At 42.6% G+C, this 11,194-nt stretch overlaps 1 pseudogene and 1 gene segment (V, D, J or C); both read right to left on the bottom strand.

The window, feature by feature from the left end:
• Window positions 1-6,734, bottom strand: part of LOC116418884 — a 59,617-nt gene extending 52,883 nt beyond the window's left edge.
• On the bottom strand, window positions 4,997-6,426 carry LOC116418902 (annotated as a pseudogene).
• Window positions 6,735-11,194: the final 4,460 nt, after the last annotated feature.

The following is an 11,194-nucleotide window of genomic DNA, read 5'->3' as shown; positions in this document are numbered from 1 at the left end:
CTTTTTTTTTTTTTTTTGAGACAGAGTTTCACTCTTGTTTCCCAGGCTGCAGTGCAAATGGCACGATCTCAGCTCACCCCAACCTCTACCTCCTGGGTTCAAGCGATTCTCCTGCCTTAGCCTTCCAAGTAGCTGGGACTACAGGCATGAGTCACCACGTCTGGCTAATGTTGTGTTTTTAGTAGAGACGGGGCTTCTCCATGTTGGTCAGGCTGCTGTCAAACTCCCGACCTCAGGTGATCTTCTTGCCTCGGCCTCCCAAAATGCTGGGATTACAGGAATGAGCCATAGTGCCCAGCCTGCAAGGCGTGTCTTAATTATCAATCTCTAGCACAAAAACAGAAGTTGAGAGAGGTGGACAATGAGTGAAGGAATGTGCTGGACTGAGTTCCTTCAAAATTGTTTGGACTTTACATTCATCCATCTTTTTTACTAATGTCATCAAGTCACACATAAACTTTCAATCTTCCATTGAAAAGTGTTTGTTTTTGTTTTTTATTTGTATAAATTTAAGGGGTACAAGTGCAATTTTGTTACACACATATAACGCACAGTGGTAAAGTCTTGGCTTTTAGTATACCCCACACCTGGATAATACGCATTGTGATGTGAAATTATTTAATTTCCATCTGTATTCCTTCTGCCCCCCCACCACCCTTACAAGCCACCAAAGTGTCGTTCCATACCCTATGTCCACGTGTGCACATTATTTAGCTACCACTTATAAGTGAGAATATCCAGTATTTGTCTTTCTATTTCTCAGCTATTTCACTTTAGATAATGGCCTCCAGTTTCCTCCACGTTTCTGCAAAAAACAGGATTTCATTCTTTTGTATGGATGAGTAGTATTCCATTGTGTGTATATACCACATTTATTATGGATGAATAGTACTCCACTGTGTATATATACCACATTTTCTTTATCCAGTCATTCACTGATGGACATTTAGATTAATTCCATAATCTTGCTATTATGAACAGTGCTGCAATAAATATATGAATGTGGTCTAATATAATAATTTCTTTTCCTTTGGGTGGATATCCAGTCATGGGATTGCTGGATTGAATGGTAGTTCTATTTTTAGGTCTTTGAGAAATTTCCATACTGTTTTCCAGAGAAGTTGTACTAATTTACATTCTCATCAACAGTATATTAAGCGTTCCTTTGAAAAGGCATTTAAATTCAGCTTAGACTTCAAAGAATTTCTTTTTCTTCTGTACATAGAGTGGCAGAGGGGTTTCCTGTTTAGTGCTGGAGGATCAGTAACACAGGTTTTCTTTTTTTTTTCTTTCATTTATTTTCTGTTAAAGAAGACTGCTTTATATGAAGGTAGTCAGCATAGTGATCTTATGTGTATGGCTTTGCTTCAATACAAAAATCACAGTCACATAACCTAGCAGACATTTGACTAAACCTCCTCATTTGTCAGATGGGAGAACAAAAGTCTAGAGAGGCTTGGGATACACACATGTTCCACAGTGGGGTCCTGTTCAAGGAGAAGTGGAAGGCAAAGTCCCAGTGTCTCATCCAGGGAGTATTGCATCACCCTGCCATGACGACTGTCTACTCACATCAGTTCCCGTGCAGCCTGCCCAAGGATGAACGTACTGAGGAGTGTGCAATCTTGTTTCCTATGCTTCTAATTGCTGACTCTATTGCAAAATGGTAACAGTCCCAGGGCCAAGAGCTTGGAAGCTGGAAACAGGGGTAGGCTTCCAGTCTCAGCTTTTCAACCATTTTGTGGTAAATCTCAGCAAGTCCTCCACCCTTGAAATCTCTTCCAAAATATTTTATTTGTGCATTCTTCAGGGGAGATGGTCAGACTCTTAAATGATCAGTCTCTAACAGTACTGTCCAATAGAAATAAATGTGAGTCACCAAGGTGAGTCACACACTTAAATTTTTCTAGTTGCTGCATTAAACAAAGTAAAGAGAAACAGGTAAAATTCGTTTTAATGCTATTGGTTTTAGTCCCAGATACCTAAATATAATCATTTCAACTTTTGGTCATTATAACATTTATTTCATTTTTTAACACTAAATCTTCAAAATGTGATTTTGGACATACAGCCCATCTCAGTTTGGACTATTGTACTTGGTATGTTTCCCATGCTCAGTAGCCACATGTGGCTAGTGGCACCCGGATTCAGGAGCACAGGTCATCCTGCAAAGGCTTCAGAGATAATGAACGGGAGCATCTTTAAACAGACCGCTTTCAATGAGCTAGATCACTGAATCTGCACAGGCTGAGAGCCTCATCCATAGTGGGACTGCGGAAGGGACCTCCAGGATAGATGGGGAGGCGAGGGACAGGGGACAGGACTTTTTTGCTTCTATGCCCCAGGGAAACCCAAGGGACTAAGAGTTAGTGAAAATGCCCAAGGCCTTGTTGGATTGGGAGGAAGAGTCCTTTTTGTGCAGGCCTGGGGTGGTGTGCAGGGCTGCGCCAGTCCCAGGTAGTGCAATAGTTCATGCCCTCGATGCCTGTCTCCAGCTTCAGCGCTGCCGGGGTACAGCTGCTGCCATCCTTGGCTGTGATTTTATCTACTTTCAAGATGGAATCCCACTGCACATCCAACGTGGACATGGCCAGCTGGTGGAGCCCCTCAGGTGGCTGGTGGCCCTTCTGCTGCCGGTACCAGTAGATGTAGTTGATCCTGGTACAGACCAAGCACTGCAGGATGACCGAGTTTCCCTAGTGCCCCAGGACATGGGCCAGCTGCTCCTGCCCGATGAGCCACCAGCCAGCTGTCAGGGAGACAGCAGTGAGGTAGGGATGACCCAAAGCTTCGCCACCTCTCCACAGGTCCTTAGATAGGAGACTGACCTGGAAACAGGATGGACCAAAGGAAGGCAAGGCGACTCAGCACGTCTTTGATCCTGACCCGGGGCGAGGAGCCCAGAGTGACCTGTTTCAAACTGTGGACCTGAGCTACACTTTTCTGAGTTATGGTAATGGCCAGCTTAGGGCCCGAACTGCTGTTTCCCTTGTGGTGCAAGGAGGTAACCAATGAGAGAAATGGGGGAGGAAGAAAGAAGTTCCAGAGGAGAGACAGAAATCCGACCACAAGATGAAGGGTGGGATGACAAAAAGCTAGAGTTCTAAAAAAGGCTTAAAGAATGTTGATGGTATAATTAGCGAAACTCTTCGACTGCACTAATTGGTTTATGGCCATTGCTTTATTAAATCCTAAAATAACTCTATAGGATAAATGTTATCTCCAATTTAGAAATGAAGGAGTAAGGCTGTTTTTTTAAGTAGCTTTTCCAAGGCTGTAACACCTAAAGAGAATCAGAGTTGGGACAGAAGCCAGGCCTGACTGGTGACAAATCTCCTGCTTCATGTAACCATCCTATACTCAGAGAACAACGAGTGTGCTGCTTGCTCCAGAGGAAGGGACAAACACAAAACAGCAATCCCTGACAAAAACCCATGCCCACGTCTGAGCCAGCTTCGGAGCATGGCACCCAGAGGTCCTAGTAGAAGGAATTTTTCAGTACCCTAAAATAACATGATAGCTGTGTAGTCTTGGGCAAGTTATTTCACCTCTTTTTCCTCTTTTGTAAAGAGGAGAGTCATGGGGCCACATGGAGAGTAAACAGGAGAATGTGAGCAGAGTACGCAGCACAGTCCTGGCTGCATAGACCATGCTCAGGAAATGTGGGGTGTTGTTATTGCACCTGGAAACTGGATGGGTTCCAGTAAATGATCTCTGGGGTTTGCACAAAGTAGAAATTATAGGGACTAACACAGTTTTCAAGAACCAGGTGTGTGTGTGTGTGTGTGTGTCCAAAAGAAGAAGGCTAAGTCAGGCCAGCAGACAGAGAGGACCTGGAGGCAGGACCAGCTCATTCTCTGCCAGTGGCATGTCCTTGGAAATGGTGAAGATAGGGCATTGGGAAGGACACATCTGCCAGAGGCTTGGAGAAATAGACCCAGCCTTGACTTCCTACTGAAATGAAGGTTAATTTTCAGCTTTGCTAATGATACCCAGGACCTCCTGAGTAGTCAAAGAGATGGCCATGAGGGGAAGCCTATGGGCATGGCAAGAAAAGGGGTCTGGCTTGGGAAGGGAAGTTGTGAGTCCCTGGGCTCCCAGTTATGGTCAGAAAAGGTCAACACAGGGAAATGACAGGTAGAAAGTGCGAAATACAGACAGTGAGCAACGGAAATGGGCAAATTGTTTGTCTTCAATCTTTCTCTACATTTAGATTGTTTTAGCAGTAAGAAAAAATATTATTTTGGAGGAGAAAAAATGTATAACCACTACATTTGTTTTCCATGTTCAAATTGGTTATTTATTGCACCTTGTGCTTATAAGGTACAATATGCACATGAAAAAAGTGATATGTTTCATTTTAGTCTCGTCATAACAAATCAAACCATGTTAGAATCACATCTGAGGTAATATACCAAGTCAACATGGCATTGCATAATGAAGTGCAGTGGAAAACGTCATCCTGAAGGCTTTTCTTGAAGGTAAATTTAATAGAAAAAAAAATCAGTAATGCTTACAGGATACTTAGGTCATCACTGATTCATGCACAAATTTGGTTATTACTATTCTATAATAAATTTGGTTGACTTTTGGACAACCTCATTGGTGAGAATAATTTTAATGAAGTTTCCATTTTCTAATTTTTTGTTTGTTTATTTCAATAGTTTTGGGGGAATAGGTAGCTTTTGGTTACATGGATAAGTTATTTTGTGTTGTCAGTGTTCAAAACTATGTTTTTCTCAATTGCTGTTTTAACCGTTTTAATTCAATTACTGATCATTAAAGACTTGAAAGTTGTTAGCAACTTTTCGGAGGGAGGGAGGGAAGGAAGGAAGGAGGGAGGGAGGGAAGGAAGGAAGGGAGGAGGGAAGGAGGGAGGAAGGAAGGGAGGAGGGAGGGAGGGAGGAAGGAAGGGAGGAGGGAGGGAGGAAGTGAGGAGGGAGGGAGGAAGGAAGGAAGAAAGGAAGGAAGGAAGGAAGGAAGGAAGGAAGGAAGGGAGGCAGGCAGGCAAGCAAGCTAGGAAGGGAGGTAGGGAGGGAGGGAGAGGAGGGCAGAAAAAGGGACGTGTAGAAAAACAGCAAGTAACCAGGAAAGTAGAGAGAAGAAAAATAAAAGGAAGGTAGAGGGAGAGAATGTTCATATCTAGGCCTAGTGTTTTAGTGGTAATTATAGTATTGCTTATATTGCTATAGACATAAGGAATAAGCAACACTCTCAGCTGTGATCTCTGGATATATGATTCAGTATAAATACCTTTCCCATTTGCTGTCCAAAATATCTCACTTCACAGCTGGACCCTAGGTGTACCTGTCTGTCCTAGGAAGCTGAGTGAGTGGGCCTCCCCTATGTCCTAGGAGAGCTGAGAGAACCTTTCTCTCATCCAGGATGCTTGGCTGAGGCCTGGAGATGGCAGCCTGGTCTTCAGGAAAGTCCTAGGGGAGGGTGGAGAACAGGGTGCAGCTGCCAGGGGAGTGTGATATTAGGGGGGAGATCAGGAGTTAAGCTGTGTTTCTCTTTGTACAGAATACAGTAAATTTGGTGGCAAGAAATGAGATGGGTCTTTTCTACCTTGTATACCAGAAGCAGCCACAAGGCAGATTTTCAGTGTGGTGTAGGGCAGGTATGAATCACTGTGCCTGTCCCAGTTGGCACAGTAATAGACCCCAGAGTCACTTTCATTTAGTTTTAGAGGTATAAATTTCTGACTTATCCTTGTACTTCCATAATTATCATGCTTTCCTAGATTGACTCCTGATTCCAACACATCCCTGGAGTGAAGGCGTCATAGCACAGAAGATGCTGTGGAGCCTTCTCCTCCTGGTGTTGGTACCAGTGGATGTAGAAGGTATTTTCTACAGGAAGATCACAGGTGATAACAACAGATGACCCTGACCCCCTGGTGCCTGACTTTATTCTTGCTTCCAAGTTAGTAGATATCTGACTGGCAGCAATGGGAACAACACAGAATATAATAAGGCATTTCTTAGTATGGCATCCCTTGCAAAAGAAGAAAAAAACCAAACCAAAACAAAACAAAACCCGTGAGCCTCTCTGTAGGCAGCACACTTACCAGGAGACAGGAAAGCTAGAAGCACGGCTAGGGTCCACTGCATGCCTTCCTCTCTGGGGTTGTGGAAGGAAAGGAACCAGATGAAGAGGAGCAGAAGACCCTCTCAAAACTCAGGTTCTACTCAACAAGGAAGTGATCTCTGGCACAGAAGGCAGTGGGGGGAGTTGGTCTTCTTGAGTCACAGGCAGAGAGAAGTGACTGAGGATCTACCTTAGGGAACTCCCAAACCTTCCTCCCAGAGGGATGGTACCTGGGAGGACCTGCAGAGGAGCTCCTGCTTCTCTGCTCAGGCCTGTTCTCCAGCGCTGTCTGTGGCAGCTGAGAGCAGGCCCTCTGCAGAAGACAGCCAGGGGCATGGACAGCTCAAGCCTGCAGCAGAGGGACTGCAAATGTCAAGGAAGCTGACCCTGGAGTCAGCCGGCTCAGCCCTTGGAGGGGGCAGTCCCACAGTAGGCTCACACCCTGCACTTCAGAGTTGCAGCAGCAAATGCTGATGCCAGGACCTTGTCCTGCCAGGAAGCCTCTGATTAGGGCCCTGAACTGCCTTCCTTTTTGCCTCTGCAGGGCACTTGGAGGCAACCACCCAAGTCCACTCTGAGAAGGGTTGAACCTGCTTTATTAAAAGGACTGAGGATCATGTATGTTGGTGGGTTTGGACTCTCCTGTAAGGTAAATGGGTGTGTCAGGGGGTGGAGGTGGGGAAGGAGTGTCTGTGATCTTGTGGGTGTGATCTCTTTATTAGAGGATTTTTGTTCATTGAAGTAGGTGTATGAGTTGTTATTGTTATTGTTGCTGTTGTTTAAGTAGTTTAGGGTGCCATGTCATGTAATATTTGGAATATACATAAACCAAAAACTTGTTATTTACCTGAACTTCCAAATTCCCTGGGTATTGTCTATTTTGTTTGGCAGCCCTACCCTCAGAAAGTGAACTGAGATCTGCAGTGCACCTGAATTCACAGATGGAGATATAGGGGACGAAACAAGTAGAGTAATGTTAATGTGAAAATTCAGTAGGGCATACACAGATTTTCACCTCCTCTATAAGAAGTATATAGAGATACACATTTAAAATATACATAATGAGATGTAGAACAATGTCCCTCTTTGTTGTTGTGTTGGCCTAGCTCAGAGAGTTCAGTTTCTGCTGTCATCACAGCTGTGAATGAGAAAGGGAGGGGGCTCTGGTTGGTCTCCCTCTGCCTCTGGACCACACGTGCAGGACATGAAGCTGCCATAGGAGCAGCTCTGAAAGCTGAGTTCTCACCGTCTGTTGCAGGAAGTCAGGGACCCCGAATGGAGGGACCAGCTGAAGCTGCAGCAGAAGAACATAAATTGTGAAGATTTCATGGACATTTATCAGTTCCCCAAATTAATACTTTTATAATTTCTTACGCCTGTCTTTACTGCAGTCTTTGAACATAAATTGTGAAGATTTCATGGACATTTATCACTTCCCCAGTCAATACTCTTATAATTTCTTATGCCTGTCTATACTTTAATCTCTTAATCCTGTCATCTTCATAAGCTGAGGGTGTATGTCACCTCAGGACCCTGCGATGATTGCATTATCTGTACAAATTGTTTGTAAAACACGTGTGTTTGAACAATATAAAATCTGGGCACCCTGAAAAAGAACAGGATAGCAGCAATTTTCAGGGAACAAGGGATATAACCATAAGATCTGACTGCCTGTGGTGTCAGGCACAACAGAGTCATATTTTTCTTCTTGCAGAAAGCAAATAGGAGAAATATCACTGAATTCTTTTCCCAGCAAGGAATAACCCTGGGGAAGGAATGCATTCCCAGGGGTAGGCCTATTGACGACCGCTCTAGGACTGTCTGTCTTATGCGGTTGAAGATAAGGGACGAAATACGTCCTGGTCTCCTGTAGTGCCCTCAGGCTTACTAGGTTGGGGAAATTCCAGGCTGGTGAATTCTAGTCAGACCAGTTTTCTGCTCTCGAATCCTGTTTCCTGGTAAGATGTTTATCAAGATAGTATGTACCCAGTGGGACATGGAAGCTCATCAGTAATTCTAATTTTGCCCTGGCCTTGTGATCTTGCTCTGCCCTTCTGCCCTTGTGATCTTTTATTGCCCTTTGAAACATGTGATCTTTGTGACTTACTCCCTATTCATACACCCCTCCCCTTTTGAAATCCCTAATAAAAATTTGCTGGCTTTGCGGCTCAGGTGGGCATCATGGAAGCTGCTGATACGTGATGTCACTCCCGGTGGCCCAGCTGTAGAATTTCTCTCTTTGTACTTTTTCTCTTTATTTCTCAGACTGGCCGACACTTAGGGAAAACAGAAAACAACCTACATTGAAATATTGGGGGCTGATTCCCCCGATATCTGGCACCCAACAAAATCAGCACCCAATAGGGATCCTTGTGAAGGAGGGAAGCTTGCCTGCCTTGGAGTATGAAAAAATCTTTCTGGACAGAAGTCTCACAGTTTGAAAATGGGAAGGGAGAGGACTGAGATCACGGTAGAATGCACAGAAAATTCTTAAAGAAATAATGAAAGAAACCTCATCAGAATATGAAAAGAACTATAAAGCTACAGTGCTGAAGAGAGGGCAATACTAGCACTAGAATGACAAGATTCCTGGAACACAGTGGAAAATCCAGAAAGAGAACCACATGTATGTAATATTTTCTCATGTGATAAAGTTATATGTTAATATCCACAAGGAAATAGTCAATTATTTAATAAGTTCTCTTTTGGGTATTGGCTTACCATATGTAAACAAATATTGTTGCATTTCTACCTTACCAGTTACAAATAGTGTTTTAGTAGTAATAAAAAGAAGATCATTAGACTTAAACGATGATGAATTGCATACAAATTCTAGGTGAGATTGGCCTCTCTAAGCCTGACATCAAACTAGACACCCTAGAAAAATTGATAGATTTTATTGTGTTTTTATCAAAGTTCAGTTCACCAAAAGTTGCCAAATGTAAATAATAACAAATCAGGAGAAATATCTTCAACGTATTTGATAAAGGGTCAGTATCTCTAAAATGGTGTATATTAATTCTTACGACCAATAAGAAAAAATTAATCATCCAAAAGAGGAATAGGCAAAGAGTATGACAAGGCGATTCTCAAAAGAAGAAGTATAAATGACCTATAAAGTTGTAAAACAATGCTAGTACTCCTAAAGATGGGGGAATGCAAACCAAATTAACAAATCTCATTTTTGGAACCACAGAGCTTGGGATGCAATCATTATCAAATTAAAGTATATGATTTAGGGAATGTTAATTAAACCCCCAATTTCTTATGTTACATTCAATGGTACTTTAAATCCTTAATAAAGTTTCTGTATAGATTAAATAAAATATGCATGTAATGTGCTTAGTAAATTAACTACCAGAATGTCGGTACCCATATTTACCATCATATTATTATTATTAGTTTTTTTGAGACAGAGTCTCACTCTGTTCCCCAAACTGGACAGCAGTAGTGTGATCTTAGCTAACTGAAAACTCAACCTTCCAGGCTCAAGAGATTCTCCTGCCTCAGCATCCAAAGTAGCTGGGATTACATGTGTGCACCACTACAGCCAGCTAATTTTTTGTACTTTTAGTAGAGACAGGGTTTCACCATGTTGGCTAAGCTGGTCACAGTCTCCTGGCCTAAGTGTTCCTATCGACTGGAATACTCAAATGCTGGGATTACAGGCACAAGCCATCAGGCCTGGCCAGTATTATTATTACCAATACAGTAATTATTGTGTAAAAATTCCTGATAGAACAATGATGCCATCATTAAATAATGCATAAAAACATTCAAATACATGATATGGATTTCTTTATGCATACTTATGAAGTATGTGCACCTTTAGAAGTAAGACACACAATCCAGACACAGGAAAATAAAAGATTGATTCCAATGTATAAAAATGGAATATCAGAATGAAAATATAAATATGGCATTGAAATAGAAGCAATACATACTCTGCTATGAAAAACAGAGTGAAAAAGCTCACATGAACTGATAAAAATATTGTTACCTATAGGGTGAGGGAGAAAAGAGGAACAAGAAATCTGCAATGGAAGTTAAAATCTTCACATCCATCTTCTTTTATAATTTTGACTTCAGTTCCATGTAAATGTTTTATATATACAAAACAAATATGAAACAAAACAAAGTAAGACAACAAGTTTCCAAAATATTAAAATGACAACTGAACAATTAAAGTAGCTGTATCAATGTTGGCATGAACAAATAGAGAAAAATTATTTCAATTGATTTTGTGGAAAGAAAGAGAGAGAAAAGCAAAGAAGGAAGGAAGGAAAAAAAAGAAGGAGAATGGACGGAAGGAAACAAGGGAGGAAGGGATAGAAGGATGGAGCGAGGGAGGGAGGAAGGGAGGGAGAAGAAAATAAAAGCAAGCAAAGAAGTAAGAAAAAGAGAGAATAAAAGGGAGGGCGGAGGGAGAGAATGTTCAACTGCATATCTAGGCCAGGTATTTTGGTGGTAATTTTAGTATTGCTTGTATTGTTACAGACATAAGGAAAAAACACCACTCTCAGCTGTGCTCTCTGGACCATGATTGGATACATGATTCAGTAAAAACACCCTTCCCATTTGCTGTCCAAAATATCTTGCTTCACAGCTGGACTCTAGGTGTACCTGTCTGTCCTAGGAAGCAGATTGAGTGGGCTTTGCCCATGTCCTAGGAGAGCTAAGAGAACCTTGCTCTCAGTCAGGCTGCTTAGCTGAGGCCTGGAGATGGCAGCTTGGTCTTCAGGAAAGTTCTGGGGGAGGGTAGCGAACAGGCAGCAGCTGCTGCCAGGAGAATGTGATATTAGGGGGAGGTCAGGAGTTAAGCTGTGTTTCTCTTGTTCAGCATACAGTAAATCTGGCGGCAGGAAATGAGGGGGGGTGGCTCTACCTTGTGTACCAGAAGCAGCCACAAGGCAGATTTTCGGTGTGGTGTTCAGCAGGTCTGAATCACTGTGCCTGTCCCAGTTGGCACAGTAATAGACCCCAGAATCATTTTCAATTAGATTTCGCAGTATCAATATCCAACTCCACCTTGTGCGTGTATGAGTATAATACTTTCCTAGACTGAGTCCTGATTCCAACACATCCCTTGAGTTGGAGATGTCAT

The sequence above is a fragment of the Piliocolobus tephrosceles genome, chromosome 8 (genome assembly GCF_002776525.5).
Source record: "Piliocolobus tephrosceles isolate RC106 chromosome 8, ASM277652v3, whole genome shotgun sequence".
In the NCBI taxonomy this organism is placed as follows: domain Eukaryota; kingdom Metazoa; phylum Chordata; class Mammalia; order Primates; family Cercopithecidae; genus Piliocolobus; species Piliocolobus tephrosceles.
This window is presented reverse-complemented; position numbering and strand designations above follow the sequence as displayed.